The 21,210-nt window shown below is 42.0% G+C and overlaps 1 protein-coding gene across 2 annotated transcripts in view; it reads left to right on the top strand.

Annotated features, from left to right (window-relative positions):
* The window catches only part of LOC311093256 (uncharacterized protein), a 73,532-nt gene that overhangs the window by 15,818 nt on the left and 36,504 nt on the right, over positions 1–21,210 (top strand). The gene's annotated exons all lie outside the window — the stretch shown is intronic.

Raw genomic sequence — 21,210 nt, 5'->3', positions numbered from 1 at the left:
TGCCCCTAGCCGTACATGCGAAAGTGTGGGAAGCTATTCCAGGTGCGTCAGAATGGGTGCTGAGCACAGTAAGAGAGGGCTATTCATTGCAGTTCGCTCGCCGTCCCCCGCGCTTTCAAGCACGAACCGAGACGAGAGTGAATGGGGAAGTAGCACACCTACTTCGTGCAGGAATAGCGAAACTTCTGTGCAAAGGGGCCATAGAACCGGTACCCCCTTCTCTGAGCGAGTCAGGCTTTTACAGCCATTACTTCCTCGTGCCCAAGAAGGACGGAGCTCTCAGACCGATTTTAGATCTGAGATATTTGAACAAAGCTCTTATGAAAAGACCGTTCAAAATGCTCACAACCAGACAGATCCTCGCGCAGATTCGCCCGAGGGACTGGTTTATTTCCCCTCGATCTGAAAGACGCTTACTTTCAGATCCAGATAATACCCCGTCACAGGCCATTCTTGAGATTCGCCTTCGACGGTCGGGTATATCAGTACACCGTCCTGCCGTTCGCCTGTCTTTAGCACCCCGTACATTCACGAAGTGCATGGACACGGCTCTCGCTCCCCTGAGAGCTCAGGGCATGCGGATTTTGAACTATTTGGACGATTGGCTGATTCTAGCACAGTCAGAGGAAGAACTTATCTCTCACAGAACAGTGCTTCTCAGCCACCTGGAAAACCTGGGTCTCACGGTCAACTGGACCAAGAGCTCATTACTGCCCAGTCAGTCAACCTCTTTTTTGGGTTTGGAACTGGACTCTGTGGCAATGACGGCCCAGCTGCTGTATCCGACGCCTGGCCGCATCTTTCCAGTTGGGCAGCGCCGCACCTCTAAAAACATTTCAGAGGATGCTGGGTTGTATGGCATCAGCTGCAGCAGTGCTTCAGCTGGGTCTACTGCGTATGCGCCCGCTACAACGCTGGTTGAACGCTCGAGTGCCTCACCGAGCCTGGGCATCCAGCGGCATACGAATCAGAGTGACTCAGAGCTGCGTTTCAGCACTGAGACCCTGGTTAGCGGCCGACTGGTACCAGCGGGGAGTGACAATGGGAGCCGTCTCGCACCGGAAAGTTATCTCGACGGACGCATCCAACTTAGGTTGGGGCGATCTTTTCGAGGGCAAACCGGTCTTTGGCCTGTGGTCAGACCAGGAGAAATGCCTCCACATAAACTGTTTGGAGATGATAGCGGTCGAGAACGCGCTCAAGCGCTTCCTCCCACATATACGGGACCACCATGTGCTAGTCCGCTCGGACAACATGTCCGTGGTGTCCTACGTGAACCGACAGGGCGGTGTCAGATCCAGGAATCTCTGCAAACTGACAGAACGCCTTCTCGTGTGGGCTCATCGCTCGTTGCGCTCGCTGGGAGCCGCACACGTGCCGGGCCACCTGAATGTCAGCCCAGACAGACTGTCCAGAGACAACATTCCCCCGGGAGAATGGTCCCTGCACCCCCAGACAGTCCAGCTACTGTGGCGCCTGTTCGGCAGGGCGGAAGTCAGCCTTTTTGCGTCAAATGACAATGCTCACTGCCCAACGTTTTTCTCAAAGAGTGAGGACGCGCTGGCCCAAACCTGGCCCAGCCGCCCGCTGTATGCTTTCCCTCCGATCTTGCTGTTACCACAGGTAATCAAGAGGATCAGGGAAACGCGCCACTCAGTGCTCCTCATAGCCCCGCGATGGGAGAACCAAATTTGGTACCCAGAGCTAGTTAGGCTGTCGCACTCAGCCCCATGGCCGATCCCGGTGAGGTGTTGTGAAGTTTTTCTTCGTCGAAGCAAGAGACCAGGAGACGTTGGGGATCACGTTCAAACAAAGTTATTCTTTATTGAGGACTTCGCGTTGACGCGGCTGCAGTTCTTCCCAAATCAGTCTGACTAACATACTTTACATGGTTTCTTTATAGGCATTTCAGTGGGCTGTCCTTAATGGTGCTGACCATGCACACAGCCTTAGTTAGGGATGACAATAGAGGCAATTACCCCCAACTGAGCTCCCCAAATGGTATAAACACAAATGGTCACAAGAACTAAGACTAGTAACATTCACACACAGTTCAACTCTGAGTAGGAAGATTAAAGACTTCCCCAAAAGGTATAAACAACAAATGGTCACGAGAGCTAAGACTATGTAACCTTCACACACACAGTTCAACACTTAGTTGGAAGATCAAAGACTAACAAAACCCCTGACTATTACAATGTTTAGACAGCTGACTTAAAGCTGACTTCTGATCAGTAAATTGATGCCATCATGTTCACCTTGAATGCCCAATACAGTGTAATTCACCTTAGTTTTTCATGTGATGTTATGTAAGGAAGTAAGATCAGCAGATCTTAAACGTATTCTTAAATTTGGATCCTTCAGAGGAAAGATCTTCTCTCTCAAGCCGGTGGATCAATCTGGCATCCCCATCCAGAGCGCTGTCTCTGCATGCGTGGATAATCAACGGATACCCGTTGATTTGCCAGAAGGGGTCGTAAACACGATCACGCAGTCTAGAGCTCCTTCCACGAGAAGGCTCTACGCGTCTAAATGGTCAGTGTTCTCTAAATGGTGCGCTACTAAGAGTCTGGATCCACACACATGTGGGGTTTCACGGGTGCTCTCCTTCCTACAAGAGCTGTTGGACAAGGGCGGGTCCCCCTCCACGCTCAAAGTGTACGTTGCGGCTATTGCAGCATTCGTGGAGACGACGCGCAGCCGTGCAATAGGAAGGAGCGAGCTTATCATCCGCTTCCTTAGAGGAGCCAGGAGGATGAACCCCCCTCGGCCCCCCTCTGTTCCTATTTGGGATCTTTCTCTAGTCCTAGAGGCCCTGAAAGCGTTTCCCTTTGAACCGCTAGAATCTGTGGATCTGAAATACCTTTCGCTCAAAACCGTTTTCTGACAGGTCTGTCGTCAGTAAAACGCATGGGGGATCTACATGCACTGTCTGTTAGCCCCGCATGTCTCGAGTTCGGACCAAATGACTCCAAAGTCATCCTCAAACCGAGACACGGGTATTTCCCCAAAGTGATTGGCACTCCCTTTAGGGCGCAGATCATCTCCCTGTCGGCTCTGCCAGCATCCGATAGTGAGGACAGTAATAACCTCTTATGCCCTGTCAGGGTGCTGAGAGTTTACATCACACGCTCCGCCGCCTTTAGGCGTTCTGAGCAGCTCTTTGTTTCGTTTGGTGGGCGCACCAGGGGTCGCGCCGCCTCAAAACAGAGCCTGTCCAGATGGATAGTGGACGCTATTGCAGCAGCTTATGCGTCCAAACACCTGCAGTGCCCTTTGGGCATCAGAGCCCATTCCACTAGAGGCATGGCCTCATCGTGGGCTTGGTCCAGCGGGATTTCTATTCACGACATTTGTATGGCGGCAGGCTGGGCCTCCCCCTCTACATTCGTGAGATTTTATAACCTGGAAGTTCCCGCCTTGCAGGCTAAACTGTTATCAGTTTAAGTGATATGTATTGTTTGCCCAGTCGTTCATGTGCAGACTACTTTCGTGTACTACTAGCTTTTCTGGTGAGCTGCACTAAGGGATGAGATTCTCTATATACAGGTCGGCGGAGCTTCTCTGTATTTTCCCCATCACGGGGAAATACTTTTGTATTTTCCCCTTGTGCACTGGTGCTGGCCCGCGTTGCTGGCCGCCTATTCTCCACTCAGCTGCGCTAGGGGTTATACTCTCTATACTCTCTATAGAGCGAAGCCGCTCTATATTCTCCCTATGATGTGCTTATGTACTGTGCTGGCCCGCGCTGCTGGCCGCATTCTCCATGCTTATACATAGACCGGCAGAGCCGCTCTGTATTCCTATGAAGTGCTTATGACATGTGCTGGCCCGCGTTGCTGGCCGCCTGTTCCCGCATGTTGTGTTCCCCGGGCTCCCCTGGGACTCATGCAGTGGATGCTCGGCACGCACTGCGTTGACAAGGGGTTCCCGTAGCGTATTCGAGCTTATTCGCTTCAGTCTATGAAAACCAGAATTTCAGCCTGTGAGCCCCTCTTTTATACACGCTAGCCACACCCATTCTGGCGGGCTGAGGCGCGTGGAGGGCACAAAGCGCCCTCATTGGGCGTGACGTCACGCAGGGCTCACTGGTAGGCTGCTGCAGTTGCCGTACTGCGTTGACAATAAATACAAAATTAAGGATAATTTTTTGGCTGAAAAATTAAGGATAATTTTTCTCACTGAATGCCGCGCATATGTGCCATTCAGAGACACGGAAGCGTCTGAAAGCAGCCGAGCCTATAAACGTTAGTGAGTACCGGTACTCCATTCCAAATATGTACAATTCTGCGAAATTCCGCGTTAAAACTAGATTCCGCGTCCGCAATTCCGTCCGCGATTCCGTGATCACGGAAATCATATAGCCCTAAATTTTGACCCACTATGGTTGAAAAAGTATCATTTTGGATAAATAGGGTAACAAGTTCAATCAATAACTAAGGAATATTGACATTGTTTGTCTAAAAAAATTTAAAAAAACAGGAAATTTACCAAAGCGTGTGAAACTGTTATGATCCTCTTTGCTGTTACATTAACCTCAGGCAAAGGGTCCTCAGAGATGGGACTGACCATGCTATGTCCTGATCTAAATATTCAACTTGGGAAGTTTCATGGTGGTCTCTTTTTGAATATTTTTCCCTATTCACCTGGGTCTTTCCCGTCTTAGAATTTAGAGAACAAATGCTTAATTTGCATAAAAAAATGAAATCTCAGACAACTTGCAATGGTGTTTTTCTTAGTTATTATGTAATATGGAATACATCACATATCATATAAAAAAGGCAGTGAGCCTCCATTATATCTTTGCTCTGACCCTTGACTATCGATCTAGAAACTTAATTTCCTCATCTTGATTGCCTACTTACAAAAAAACTAGGGGAAAATGGTCCAACGACTGAGCAAGATAGGCAATTTGGCGGCCATTTTGATATGCAAATTAGAAGGTAAAAAACTCAAAATTTCACTTGGGATTTTTTTGGGACTCAGCACCCTTGAAATATGTAAGGTAGGCCGGTTCCCGACTTGTACCCATAAATGCTCCTCACTTCTTATAGAAGGCCATTTTTCTGAAATCCGTCTAGTCTATACACTAGTCAAGTCCAGTCACATTTATTTATTTAGTGCTTTTTACAATACAGATTGTTTCAAACTAAAGAAACAATTTAGATTATGGACACATTTTTGAAACTGATATAAAGTAAAAGTGGATAACTAATTTGTGGAAAACTTAAAAATAATAATAATAGCATAATACATATTTTCAAATAATAATAATAAAATCCAGTTCCATTCGTCTCATGGACACGCCCAAACACAGGAATAATGAAATTCATGCATGCACCAACCAGTAAAAATATTTCTCAGAAACATCTAGGTTACTAATGTAACCCCCGTTCCCTGTAGGGAATGGGGATGTTTTGTCAGTGACTGACGAATTGGGATCGTGCCTGAGAGCCCAATCACCTTCAAGTGGTACAGAACAAGCCAATGGACATTGGTGAGTGAGATTTTCATCCCAAACCACTCCCCTTGCCACGGCTATATAAGGAGGTGTTCAGGACTCACTCAAGCCAGTGCTTGGTCGCTTAGTGGTGGACACAGGGATTGTGGCGATGGGATGTAACGTCTCCGTTCCCTTCTTCAGGGAATGGGGGTTACATTAGTAACCTAGATGTTCCCTATCAGTCAGTTACGTTCAACGTTACGTCAGTGACTGATGAATTGGGATCCCTAAGAAAAACACCACAATGGCTGCGCCTTCCAGTGCCTCGTGTACAGCCAGGTTCAGCCAGAGATGGTGCTCCTGGACCACAAGTGTGGACATCGTTTGCCCAAGGGACAGCACAGTGATTTTTGTTGCCCAGAGGGTGAGGTCCATCGCTGGCCCGCAGCCATGCATCAACCCTGGGTCAGAATTACCCTCGTGCAGATCTTTGAGTGACTTGACCTGGTAGACTTGCAGGAGGGCCATACAGGGCAGAGGCGGTCTGTCCAGTGGTGCTGTAAGCCTTGATTAGCCAAATAGGAACTAGATTGGGGGATAGCATCATGATGGTCATCTTCCTGCAGTGGTTACATGACTCATCCACGAATGCTGTCTCAGCGTGCCTACAGCCCGGACACGTGAGACAGTGATCATGACTGTCAGCCAGGGCCAGGTAACGACTGCATCCAGAAACACATGGGTGGAATATCATCTTGAAAAAGATGTATCTTGGCACAGAGGTATCCAATATAGTAAACTTGTCTAAAAGACCACTTAGTGTCGAAGAGACTGACGTTCTGTCAAAGGGTCCTTCTTTTGTTCCTTCTAAATATACTGATCCCTTTTTGACAAAAATTGAACTTTTCAAAATTTTTAGGTCAATTAAATTGAAGTCCTTTTTTTCCTGTGGAACTAGTCCTTTGCTCTCAATCCAGCCCACAGTCAGAACTTATCCTAAGGAATATTTGGAGAAGAGCCGTTTTCGGCCAAAAAGTACATTTATGCCCCCTGTATCAAACCCTTCGGTTCAGACTTTCTGCCGGCTGGTTGATCAGGATGTCTTTCACCTATTCACAAGAGATCGACATTTTTTCCCGACCCTTTCGATCAGAGAACGTGAAGCTTTGGGGGCTCTTAGTGAAGATGTTTCGATTGTGATTAAGCCTGCCGACAAAGGTGGTGCAGTTGTAATACAAGACAAAGATTCATACCGCAACAAAATTTTTAATCAACTCGGAGATCAGGAATTCTATTCCTCCCTTACTTGCGATCTTACAAGTCGCTTTTTTAATATGATAAAAAGAACTTTGATTGGTGGCGAATCAGATAATTACATCACTAAGGAAGAATTTGACTTTTTATTACAAACTTATCCAGTACGACCGGTTTTTTACACCTTGCCGAAAATCCACAAAAAATGTGAAGGAACTATTCCAGGCCGTCCAATCGTGGCTGGTTGCCAATCCCTAACTGAACCTATTTCATATAGACTGGTACATTAAGTCAATTGTCTGGACATTACCCTCATATTTAAGGGACACTACTGATTTTCTGAGTAAACTGATGAATGTCCAAATATCAGATTTGTTATGCACTATGGATGTAACTAGCCTGTATACTAACATTCCACACGATTTAGGTTTATGTGCTTTGGAACATTATTTAAAATCTAGAGATGTTAATAAGCCTCCAACAAAGTTTTTGTGGGATCTGGCACACACAGTGCTGACCATGAACTATTTCAAATTTGAGAACGGTTTTTATCATCAAGTGAAAGGTATGGCTATGGGATCTCCATTTGCCCCTAATTATGCAAACTTGTTCATGGGCAAATTTGAAGCAGACTTTGTGTATTCTCCAAGTAACATTTTCCATCACTGTTTGAAATGTTGGTTTCGATATATTGATGATGTGTTTTTCATTTTTAGTGGAACAGTTGAAGAACTTAATCAATTTCATGAATTCTTAAATTCTAGACTTGACTTCATACGATTTTCCTTGGAATACAGTATGTCTTCTATATCGTTTCTTGACGTTAAGGTTTTTAGATCTACTGGACAGACTCTACAGATGACAGTATTTCGTAAATCCACAGATAAGAATAATTTTTTACACTCTAAAAGTTACCGTCCTCCATCTATGAAAAAAAGCCTCCCGTATAGTCAGTTTTTGCGTATAAGGAGGATTTGTAGTACTGATGAAGAATTTGAAAACCAGGTGAAAATAGTATATGACCGTTTCCTTTCTAAAGGTTATGATAATACGAATCTCGACTCAAGTTTGGATAGGGTACGTGGCATTGAGCGAGAATCACTTTTTAAGAAAAAAACAGCCATTTCAGATAATCGAGTTGTCTTATCTACGACATTTTCTCCTCTTTCGGGTAAGATTAAATCAATAGTGAATAAACATTGGCATATTTTATCTAGTGACGCACAGATTGGCCAGTCTTTTCAAAACCCTCCGCTTTTTGCTTATAAGAGGTTGCGTAATTTGTGAGATATGTTAGTTAGAGCTGATTCTTATACTCCGCCTACCAATTGGCTTACAGCCCTTGATCCGGGCAATTTCCCTTGTAGGAGTTGCGTGAATTGTAATGCAATGATTATGGGTAATTCTTTTTCACATCCACGGACTGGCAAGACATTCTCTGTGAGAGGGAGAATTACTTGCCGTACGTCCTTTGTTGTTTACTTACTCAAATGCCCATGTGGGCTTTGTTATGTTGGTAAAACAAAAAGAGAGTTAAGAATAAGATTACACGAACACAAAAGTAACATACGCAATCACGATATTAAGTCACCCGTGGCTAGACATTTTAATGAATTTGGGCATGATATTTGTACTTTGAAATTTCAAGGCATCGAGTTAGTTAAACCTCTTCAACGGGGTGGAGATAGGGAGCGCTATCTTCTTCAACGAGAGGCTTTTTGGATTTATACACTTCAAACAGTATACCCCAATGGTTTAAATGAAGAGTTGCCTTTAAATTTTTTTTTGTGAAACTATGTAATCTGAAATCAATTTAATCAATTTAATTTGTTTAAATTTATTTGTATTTATATATATATTATATATAATTTTTATTTTTTTTTGGTAATTGTTCATAAGGGTCACATGTGAACATTATCTATGGCCTGTTGTGTTGTGTTATTCCTTGTGTTTCCGCAATGTTGGTAACTTGATGCACCTGACGGTGCTGATGATTTGAGGAATGAGGTTCACCTGTGATGTTTTTAAAAAACAATCGGTGTTTCACAGTACACACTGATGTGGCTTAGGCCAAAACGCGTCTGTGTGGACATGGTTACAATAAATCTATGAAATTATACTTTGAGAGTGCAGTTTTTCATCTTTAATCTTGAAAAAGATGCAACGTCACACCCATGTTTACTTTTTCAGGGGAAAAAGCTCTTTTGTGCTGAAGTACACAGGGGAAATGGTCTCCTGCTCGGTGTGCAAAATGCTCTCTCAGAGGAATCTACAGCATGCAGAGTTCTCCAGGAAGGAGACCACCGCTGACGCACCGGCACACTAACATGTGCAGAACTTCTTCCTGGTTCTCTATACCACCACGAAAGATGAAAGCAGAGCAGAATCTTCTCCAGAAACACTTGACTCCGAAGCGAAAGCTTAATTAGTGAATCCTGCATGATTCATTATATACCCGTGGCACAGGGAGTGGTTCGTGATGCAAATCTCACACGCCAATGTCCATTGGCATGTTCTGTACCACTCGAAGGTGATTGGGCTCTTAGGCGCGATCCCAATTCGTCAGTAAATGACGGAATGTCGAACATGACTGACTGATAGGGAACTGAATTTACACCTGTTAACAACTGTTCAGTGTGTGATGTTGTTAAAATTTCTATCAGCATCTCAGAAATTAGTTTTCCAGAATCAGCGATGGCAAGTCGCGTCATAATCGACAAAACTGGTAAGAATTTATTTCATTATAAGAAAAAGTGAATGATGTTCATGAGAGACCACAGGTTTCATTTCCTTATTTCAGCACATTAAGTAGGTGGTATTTTTCTAAACATGAAAAACACTGTATTCGTGATTATACACTTCTACTCCTTCTGATTATTTAAATTTAAAATGGCCACGCCCGTTCTTACGTTCAAAAGTGAGTGGAAAGAGAAGAAAAATCTAATAATATCATTGGGTATAGTCTTTGCATCTGTTTGTTTTAGGTTTAATCAGGACTCCTCTGTTGGAGAAGAATTGGCTAGGTGGTGCTGTCACACAAAATAGGCTCATAGAAATGAGGTCTTACTACTAGAACTGCGGTCCTGATACTGCATCCTCCAGTACTGCAGGAATGTAGTATTGTAAGAAACAACGTAAGTATTTGACTGCAATTCCAGAATTGTCAACATACTGACTATCTAGTGCTGTGAATGTTTATATGGTTGTCAATTAATTGGACGTGAAATATAATTTTGGCTTCAATAAGATTTTCCCAATAAATGGGCAAGAATAAACCTGGTATCCTCCATCATTCCTGTTCCTTCCGACAACAAGCACTTGAATGAGACGAGCTCCATCGACAACCATCACAACTTCAGAAGTGGGAAGTAGGAAATTTCCAATAGCCAGGAATGCAGCATGACCAATGTTTTCCACTTTTGATGTAATTTCTAGCGAGAAATTAGGGTAACACTTTACAATACGGGTGCACTAATATGCATTAATTCATACTTAACTAATGCACAGATAATCAAGAGTTAATGTATGACTCATGAAGAACTAAACCATTAATTGATTATTACTGCATCAGCAACTAATAGTTACAACTAATAAATTAATTGCTATTAATTAAATGTGTCATCATGTATTAATTTTTTAATAACATATTTTATTAACTAATAGTGTAAATTAATGTGTTAATTACCACAATTGGTCAAAGCAATGTACTTCAACTTCCAGTTGCCTGCTTTAATTAATCATTAGCTAATGATTTGAAAAGGTATCATTATGTTATGACTTTACTTATTGAGGCACATGACTATGTAAAGCGGATGCCAAAAAGTCTGGGCTACCCCTGAGAGAACAAAAGGCTTTCCTGAGAATTAACATTTGAACTCTCTCCTGCATATGTAACAGCAACATCCGAGACGCAGCACACAGTGCAGCTCACACCTCACTTGAACAATCTCCCCCTTCTCTCACCTTCTCCTCCTCACCTAAAACCTATGCAGTGTCAAGGATGTACAAAAAAGTAAATATGCATGTTTGGTATCATTTAAAGTGTCTCAGTGCGCCTAATAAAATGGTCTCATTCCCCCAACTAGTAATGAAAAGCTAAAAGAAGTTATAAAATATGAGAAAAAGTGATGTGTTCCTTAAAGGTGTTCCCTCCCCCATATCCTCCATTCAAACTACCTCCTGTTTGTAAAACAAGAACCCTTTCAAGTACAAAATCTGATCTTAAAGTTGTGAGCCCATCAATAGGGGACCAAAATCTAATTATAATGACAGACACCACCATTTGGTAAGAATATTTAATTATCTGGGTTTATAAAGAATAGGTGCAGAAAAGTTCGGGGAATCTGTAGGTTGACTTCCCACACAACCGCTGTGTGTAATTTATGTTGTCAGGTAATAATTTCTACAAATTCCTCTATTTCTGAATTGTTGTTATGATATGCTTAACTGATGATTTTACTCTTATGAATTGGATTTTGAATTATTGCTTCATTACCTGGTCAATAAATTGTAAACGTTTGATTTTATTCTGACTGACTCTAAGATTGTTTTTCCCAAGTAGATTATCGGATTTGTGTATTTCCACAAGTTTTGCGTCAGATTAGTGACGACTAATATCTTGCATCAAATTCAAGTGTACTTGGATGCAGAGACGAGTTATTTCCGTTTAGAATCAGCGAATGCTGTTTGATCAACCTAAATCTGGATGCATCTAATTACCTCTGTTTTAATTTAATGTTACTTCGTGGGACACCACGGGTTTGGCCAATCCAAAGCCATTTTAAGAGAAGTAAAGTTGATTGTCTTTTAATGGTGGTCAAAGCCTCTACTGAAGTAAAACAATTGAATTAAGTTCAAGAGGAGGCACTCCAAGGGGGCTATTTAATTATCTTTGATTGTGTATGTGTGAATACGGCAAATCCCAGATATTTAGCCAATTACAGTTTTGATGACTGGAACTGGCGAAATTGTGTCGTGAGACCTTGCGAGAGAGATCCAAGGACCTCAAAGTGATATAGCTTCCTGATCTAGGCGGGTAAAATATAATTAAAGAGTTAAAAAAGAATAATCAAATATTCGTTCACTTTTAATGATGCCCAGACATCATTAAAATCTTTTTCATTTATGGAGTCAGATGAAATAACGAGTCAATAAATGTGAGAAAATGTATTTCATTTAATCTTGTTGTGTTGCGTAAAAGGAAAGACATTAACACGCAGAACCCTTCAGCCGTATTATTGGAGACCGCTCATTGGACCAATAGACGGGCTTACAACTATTAACTAATTGTTAAGTATATGTCATTATGGTTAAATGTCAAATGTCAAAACCAAAATGACATATTACTTAACAAATAGTCATGTGCCTCAACAAGTAAAGTCATAACATAATGATACCTTTTTAAAACATTAGCTAATGATTAATTAAAGCAGACAACTGGAAGTTGAAGTGCATAACTTGGACCCATTGTGGTAATTAACACATTCATTTACACTATTAGTTAATAAAATTAGTTAAACCTCTTCAACGGGGTGGAGATAGGGAGCGCTATCTTCTTCAACGAGAGGCTTTTTGGATTTATACACTTCAAACAGTATACCCCAATGGTTTAAATGAAGAGTTGCCTTTAAATTTTTTTTTGTGAAACTATGTAATCTGAAATCAATTTAATCAATTTAATTTGTTTAAATTTATTTGTATTTATATATATATTATATATATATATATTTTTTTTTTGGTAATTGTTCATAAGGGTCACATGTGAACATTATCTATGGCCTGTTGTGTTGTGTTATTCCTTGTGTTTCCGCAATGTTGGTAACTTGATTAATTAAATTAAAAAATTAAAAAATTAATATTAAGGAATTAATACACAATGACACATTTAATTAATAGCAATTAATTTTTTACTTAATTTATTAATCATTGGTTGCTGATGCAGTAATAATTCATTAATGGTTTAGTTCTTCATGAGTCATACATTAACTCATTATATGTGCATTAGTTAAACATGAATTAATGCATATTAGTGCACCCGTATTGTAAAGTGTTACCGAAATTAGTACTGTAGTAATTAAATATTTGATTAGTTATCACCAAAGCTCTCTCTATTTTGTTTTAGATCATTAAACTATTATGCTGCCTCAGAAGCCTGTCTGAAATCTGTTTTGTGAGGTGTGAGGCATAATGTCAATAACACTACTATAAATTAATTACAGTTTCTTTATAGTTATTGAGGTAAACATGCCTAAAGTACCAAAAAAGGTATCGTTGGGTATCGGTACCAGTTAAAATGTGAACAGTACAGTATGACTGAAAATAATCCAAGATATTTGAAAATGAACAAAGACATTTGCTTTACTGTTTTCAACCCCCTCTTTCTTACCTCAAGGACCCTTTGGGATTCCTAAAGACAAAGAGGTGCTGATAGTGCTCAAGGCCTGTAGGCCAAGATATGTGGACGTCAGGTGTCTTCTAATTGTCACACCTTTAGTACGGTGGGGGAAGTTGTAATTATCTGATTGGTCAGTTTGAAAGTCTCACATATGGGTTTCGGTCACATGGTCGAGGAAGGGATAAAGGAAAGGCAAGGCAAGTTTATTTATATAGCACATTTCATACACAATGGCAATTCAAAGTGCTTTACATAGAAGAAATTAAGATAATAAAAAGAAATAAGAATAATTAAAACAGTACAGGAGCACATCTAATCTCTTCTGGAAGCTGGTTCAGCTGCGGCTGGCATAATAGCTAAAGGCGGACTCGCCATGATTAGAGTGAACCCTTGGTATTTCTAGCTGATGTGATCCTAATGATCTGAGTGATCTGTTGGGTTTATATTCAGTGAGCATATCTGCAATGTATTGAGGTCCTAGGCCATTGGATGATTTATATACCAGTAATAGGCCCTAATACTTTAAAATCAATCCTAAATCCAACTGGGAGCCAGTGTAAAGATCTGAGGACTGGTGTGATATGTTCAAATTTTCTGGTTCTGCTCAGAATCCTAGCGGCAGCGTTCTGTATGAGCTGCAACTGTCTTATGGTCTTTTTGAGAAGGCCAGTGAGGAGTCCATTACAATAATCCACCCTGCTATTTGGCTCAGTGGGAGCATATACAGGTTGAACAGGAGTGGCGCAAGAATTGAGCCTTGAGGGACTCCGTATGTCATTGATGTCCACTCAGACTTATGGTCTCCTATACTCGCATAATAACCTCTCCCTTCTAAGTATGACCTGAACCATTTTAGGACTATCCCTGAAAGCCCGACCCAGTTTTCCAGCCTGTCAAGAAGTATGTTGTGATCGACAGTGTCAAATGCAGCACTGAGGTCGAGTAGTACCAGCACTGATAATTTGCCTGTATCAGTATTTAAGCGAATATCGTTTATTATCTTTATGAGCGCTGTCTCTGTGCTGTGGTGCGGTCGGAAACCAGATTGAAAATTGTCAAAGTATCCATTCGAGCTTAAGAATTTGTTCAGCTGATTGAAGACAACTTTTTCAATGATCTTGCCTGTGAAAGGAAGATTTGAGATCGGTCTATAGTTGCTTAATATGGTCTTATCCAGATTGCTCTTTTTCAGGAGGGGCTTGACAACTGCAGTTTTAAGGGAGTTTGGAAAAGAGAGAAGTGATGCATTTACCACTTCTAGGAGATCTGCTTCTAAACTGTTTAACACACTTTTGAAAAAAGATGTGGGAAGTGTGTCAAGAGTGCAGGTTGATGTTTTAAGGTGCTGTATGGTTTCTTCCAAAATGTTGCCATCAATTTCTTTGAAATCAGACATACTGTAGTAACTACTTTCTCAGGTGGTCTGATCTGTCTGATCCCCGCGCAACTCAAGGATGTGCTGATCACCTTTCTGATATTATTGATTTTCTCAGAGAAGAAAGAAGCAAACTCACTGCACTTGCTGTCTGAGAGCATTTCACTGGGAATCTGGCTTGGGGGGTTTGTCAGTCTCTCTACAGTAGCAAAAAGAGTGTGTATGTTGTTTAAATTGCTGTTTATAATATTTAAGAAGAAAGTCTGTCTAGCTTTGGCTAGTTCCATATTGAAAGCATGGATGCTGTCTTTGTAGATGTTATAATGGACTACAAGTTTTGTCTTCCGCCACATGCGCTCAGCTTTTCTGCATTGTCTTCTCATATTTTGCACTGCTGTTGAGTTTCTCCAAGGTGCTGCCACTCTTCTTCCTGACTTTCACAGGAGCAATATCATCAATTACACTTTTTAACTTTTGAGTTAAAAGAATCAAGGAGAAAATCAACAGAGTCAGCAGATATGCTTGGTGTTAAGGATATAGCCTTCATAAATAGTACACTAGTGATCTCATTTAAGCATCTTTTCTTGACAGACACAGATCTAGCTTCAATGGCAGGAGAGATCAATAGCCACTTTCCGACCGGAGGAACCTTTTCACAGTTCCTAGAACTATTGGCTAAAGTACCCGGATGTCGGCGTGTTCACACCGCAGGAACTAGGAACGATTTTAGTTCTACGAACTCCATTTGGAGGAACTAATTTAGGTCCTACTTCAGAGTAGGGTCTAAACCAGCACTATAGGAACTACCCGTGACGTTAGTGTACGCTGATTGACCGAACGCACGCGGAACACCAGCACCCGCCATTTTTAAAACTGCTAGAACGTAAACACACAGATTATAGCCTATATATTTACTCCATAAACTAACTATACAAACATGGAAAACAGTGATAGATGGGTCTTTAAACCTTTATGCTGAAGAGAAAATCCAACGCAACTTTGAGGGGACCAAGCCAAACATGATTATGTTTATCTGCCCAGCTAGCAACACTGGACATCAACCACACGGCATAAGCTTTTTTTCATATACTGTCTACTTTCTATAACAGTTCTATCTAATAACATATTAAACAGTACTGTTAGACAGATCACTAACGAATAAACACAGAGAATGCGAGCATTGTTTGCTCTGGCATTCTCAGCGCCGCCAAAATAAAGGTCCGTCGCGCCGTCTAAATAAAAGTCACCGTGCTTGCGTCACTCCCTTACCCCTCCTACCAGTTCCTATGGCCACTTGGCCAGTGCGAACGCAAACAGCAAAACCGAGTTTGGGGGAGAGTAGTTCTTAGAACTGTTTAGAAGTGGACAGTTCCTAGAACTAAGTTCCTGTAACTACTTGGTCGGAAAGCGGCTAATATATCAAAGAAAATACAGAAATGATCGGACAGTGCTACATCCTTAATATCAATCAATGAAATGTTTAGGCCCTTACTGATACGTAAATCTAGAGTGTGTCCACGATTGTGTGTGGGTCCATGTACATGCTGAGTCAGATCAAAAGTTTTGATTTCTTTTGCCATATTGGTTTCTGCATTATCTATGTGAATGTTAAAATCTCCAGCAATGGCAAAACAGTCAAACTCTGAGGTAATTGTTGATAACAGTTCAGTAAAGTCCTCAGCAAAGGCTGAAGAGAATTTTGGAGGCCTGTAAATAATGATAAGTAAAATGCATGGAGCACCTTTTAACACAATACCCAGATATTCAAAAGACGGGTAATTCCCAAATGATATTTGCTTACATTGATAGATATCTTTAAAAAGAGCAGCTAGACCCCCACCTCTCATAACAGCTCTGCAGACACTCATAAAAGTAAAGTTAGGAGGGGATGTTTCATTGAGGACTGTTGCACTGCAGCTGTCTTCTAGCCAGGTTTCATTTAGACAGTGGTGTGCCGTCAGAGCCAGCAGGGCCTTCTCTGCTGGCCCTGTCAAAATAAAAAATATATATTTTTTCTATAATTAAATTAATGTGTGTCTGAACATGTCTAAATTCAATTGCTGTCTATCAGTACGTTACGATTATATTTCCAGAAAGAATATGGTTAATTTTTGTGAGTCTGAGCTGGATTTTACATATGTCAACTAAACGCAGCTCCGTGGACCAGCACTAGTTGTATAGCTAGCCTTCCGTTGAAGCTGCCGTTTTCCATTTGATCATAACTTTGACTGACGTGTTTTATCAGCCAATCAAATTGTGATGCGTATGACAGAACGCCCCAGAGGCCCAGCGATCTGTCAACGGCTAGCCCGCGCTGATGTCATCGACATGGGTGGGCAGATACAATACATGTTTGTGTACAATAACAATTTTCAGGAAAAATAACATTACGATGTCCAGAAATCAATTTCATTAGTACATTGGGTCATTTTGGGTACATTTGTCATTCTAGATCTACTAATATTGTCAGTACCGAGAATTTCCACGTGACTAAATGCATTGATACTTCTATAATTTATGTGTACTGCGATGGTCTAGTGGTAGAAGTTTTGCCACGCGTGTCAGAGGTTCTGGGATCGAATCCACACTCCTATATTTTTTTTTTTACAGAATATGTTCATCAGTGGTTGTATATCAAGCAGGGCATTTGTGTGCATTTTGTTTTGTAAGATTTCAACGAATAGAAAGTCTCCGCAATGGCGATAGATTGAAGCGCGTCTGAGTGAAAACTTTGCGCGAGCCACAAGAGAACACTGTATCCGCGCCACTGATAACAGCGGCCACGAGCACTCAGCTTGAACAACACATTTCAGCGCTAGAATGCATCTTATTCAACAAACGAAAATGAATGTCCTGCTAGTTAACCGGAGATGTTTTATTTATTTGTATTAGGTACATCCGTGCGCGAGATGTTTCAGTGCAGCTTTTATAATGTACAGTGGTGTGCGTGTGCGCTGAGGTTGAAGATCAGCTGTCTCGTCGTTGATGTTACGCAATAGTGCATACAGTGCATGATTGTATTTTGCATGAATCTGTGTGTGTTGTTATGGCGATGATGGGGGGGGGGGGGGGGGGGGGTTTAGATCGTTACTGAAGGCCCTGACTGAAACCCCACGGTACGCTACTGCATTTAGATGCATAAAATCCAGGTTGTTTGTGGTTATTAAGTCATTGACTAGAAGTGATTTATTTTTAAGTGAGCGGATGTTTAAAAGTGCTAACTTAACAGTCTTACTTTTTGTCCCCACAGCAATCTTAGTTTGACGTGTAATAGGCACCAGATTAGTTGGGTTTGCTGTACGGCTATTGAAGGCCTTAGACTTTCTATCTTGTAATTGAACAGCAATAGAGAAATATACAGGCACACTGGGTTCCCACTTGTTCTGTAAACATTTGAGAAAGTTACTGTTATCATAGCGGGGACCCAACACATATCACTGAGAGCTGGTATCAGTTGTTTTTGGTTCACCTCGAGCAGATGGAGGAGGGTGTGGGCCCTGGCGTTGTGGCAGAGGCCGAAGAGCTCTCACAGAAGGAGGGGAAGGGCGAGCTGGGCCAGCAGGCTTTAGGGTTTCAGTACCTGCCGTTGATTGGTTGATATCTGGGGGCTTGCAGCAAAAGAGTGGGATAGTTTGGTTCTAGCATACACCAGTTCTTCCATTTTCTGTGAGAAGCACAGAAGTGGAGATGCTGGAGAGAGGGATAAAGTGTCTGGTGAGAGGGGCTGTTGCTCTGGTGTTATCGGAGGCTGTAATATGCTGTCCTGGCTTCCCTGGCTGTTTTCCAGGAAGTCGTCCTTGGGTGCTGAATCTTGGAGCAGTTCTAATATGTCTGTCTGTGGTGAGCTCTGTGGGCAGGGCTCAGCTGAGATTGTGTCCGTGAGCAGAGGTTGTTGTGGCTGAGTGGTGTTATCATTGTCCTTGTGTGATATGTCAACCGCATGTCCATTCTACTGCTGAAGTGAAGTCCTGTGGTCATTCATACTGTGTCCAGGTGTGTGTGTGCCGTTCAGATTGAGTGGATTGGCACACACTGCAGAAGGATGATTGAGGGAGAAGTAGATATTGTCCTTTAGCACTCTTGAACCAAGTTTGTTTGGGTGGTGGCCATCCTGATGAAACAGTTGTCTCTGACTCCATAAAAGATTGAAGTTGTCATTGAAGTTCACTCCTTTTATATTGCAGGTTTTTTACAGCCATGTATTAACCCCAAGCAACCGTGAAAACCTGTTTGTTCCTCTTGCTGGGAGTGGTCCACTGATGAATGTTTGAACTTTCAGTCTTTTAAGTGTTTGGTTTGGTTTAAGTGTTTTAAGTGTTCGCTGTCTGGTCGACCTTGAGCGCCAGTTAGCATCAGAGTTAGCTACTGGCTGATTCAGTCAGTGTTCGATCACATTCATCACGTTTGGGGATTCCTCATTTACATTCATTAGTACTTCAAATCTGTTCTCAAGATGTATAGGCGGTGGTAGGAGACCAGTGTTTGCAATCCTTGTCAGAGCTTTATCTGGGCTGGAGGATGCTACTGCGGCAATATGTGATGTTCCTGACAATCTGATGTCTCGAGTGCCTTTGGGTCTTGCTCCCTGTTTGTGCCATCGATTTGTAAGTCGATCGGCTTTGTTTAGCACTAGTTTCATGGGACTCACCGGCTATATGCTGTCCATGACGAAGCTCTGTTGTGTGTTCCGTCTGGTTTGGTGGTCCCGTAAGTAACTTTGTTTCAAGAACTGCAATCATTTGTAAAAGTCTGTGGCAGTTAGTGCAGCAAGTAGATTCTTGAACCAGAAGAGGCATTTTCTCTCTTATCCTTATGAATGTAGGCAGTTGTGTTTTCCTTTCCCCGGAATGTAAGCTGGTCGGATAAAATAATTCTGCGTTTTTGTAGTAATCCAAACTTTGTCGTTTGAGCACTGTGCTGATTTGCTAAAAGTTCAAATTAGGCGATAAAAAGAGATAAAATATAAAAATATAGAAGCGTATATAAAATATAAAAGCGATAGAGCAAAGTGTGGAGCAGTAAGCAAGAGTGTCCGAACAGTAGCTGAGCAGGAAGTCAATAAAAGAAGATTTTAACGGTTGCTCTGTCTCTTTTTATTCTCTGGCTCTTCTTTGCGCTGGCTCTTTCTTTGCCTTTTTACTTTCTCTCTTATTCTCTACACTCTCTCTCTCCCTCTCTTTTTATCTCTCAGGTAACATTTTACATATATGCTGGGTACAATTAATGGTATAAGTTTTTATCATCTCATTCATCTATTTTGTAACTATTTTCAGTGTAACCATAACCATATTGTCATTAAATCCTTTCAATTACATATGATGTGCTAATTAGTTTTGATTTGGTATTGACTTTGAAGTGCTACCTATTGCAATACAATATGGTCACTCTATAGCAATGCTCTCCTAAACTATTATAACTGTGCTTATTTCCGTCGTTGGTATAAGTAGCAGTGGGTCCTGAACCCCTGCAGGAAATCCACCCTTACAGTAGCTAACCCTACTGGTCTGAGACCACTCTCTCCCAACTGGCCCGTGAAAGTTGGGAGGAACAGTTGACGGCTGGCCCCGACCCCTATGCAGGTCTGCCGTCAGATCCTGCACCCCTCCGTGAGCTTCTATGTTGGCCCACGGGACTGAGATCTCCTCTGGGGATGTGTGGCAGGATTTTGTATTTGGACATGAAAGCTCTGCCCCTGAACACTAGCAGGATCACCACTCGTGTGTCTAGACAAAGCAGGTTTCTGCAGCCTCTGAGTTTCTCAAGATCTTTGTCTGAGATGGTTCGTGACAAGCCCACTGGACAGCTTCTCTCATTGTAATGGAGCACTCAGCACTATCCAGCACATCCTGAGAATCTGAATGAAAGATGTACCAGACATTACTGGCAAATTAATTAGTTCACTTCTTATGGCCTCTGGCAAAGAGGTTTGGCATATTTGGCCCCGTTTACACGAACGGAAGACACAGATATTTCCCTGCCTTTGGCCTCTCATTTACACGAAAACCCAGTTTTTATCACAGAAAACGATTATTTCTAAAAACTCCGGCCAAAGTGGAGATTTGTTATATTCGTTTCTCTAAATACCCGGCTATGTGTAAATGTGGCCTTTGTCTATGACTGTCAGATCTGCCAGGTTCCTGCACCAGCCAATCAAAGCGCACTCCCTCTCCTGAATACTAATCACACTCACCTGCACCTCATCTGCACCCTCATCACCTCAGCTATATAAGCACACACTTCACCCCAGTTCATTGTCCGATCTCATTCCTGCACCAAGTGGACACCTTCCTTGTTTTCTCCAGCGATTCTCCATTCCCACCTGTATTTCCCTGTGTCTCCATTGAGGTGTGTGCATTCAGCCCATCATCCATCTCTCCATCCACCATTCATCACTCCTGTAAGAAGAGACATTCCATTCACCGCCAGTATCCTGCTCTCCAGATTATCCATTGCACTATTCACTTAACTGCTAGTTCATCTGTTGTCAATAAACAGCTTCTTCACTTTTATCCACCTTGTCTGAGTCTGCTTCCTGTCAGCGATCCTCATCATCATCATCATCATCATCACTCACCATGTTCAGCTGTTATCACCTTGTCTACCTTATTCATCTGTGTATTTAAGTTCCTATCTGTTCTGTGTTCACTGTCAGTTATTGTTTGTGTTATGTGCACACTATATCGCATTTTGGCTCATCATGTTTTGGAATAAATCCTCTTATTATTTGTATCATTGTTGTCTTCA

Source organism: Abramis brama (genome assembly GCF_963993115.1).
Source record: "Abramis brama genome assembly, chromosome: 1".
Taxonomy (NCBI): domain Eukaryota; kingdom Metazoa; phylum Chordata; class Actinopteri; order Cypriniformes; family Leuciscidae; genus Abramis; species Abramis brama.
Note: the sequence above shows the minus strand (reverse complement) of the source record. Positions and strands in the feature narration are given on the sequence as shown.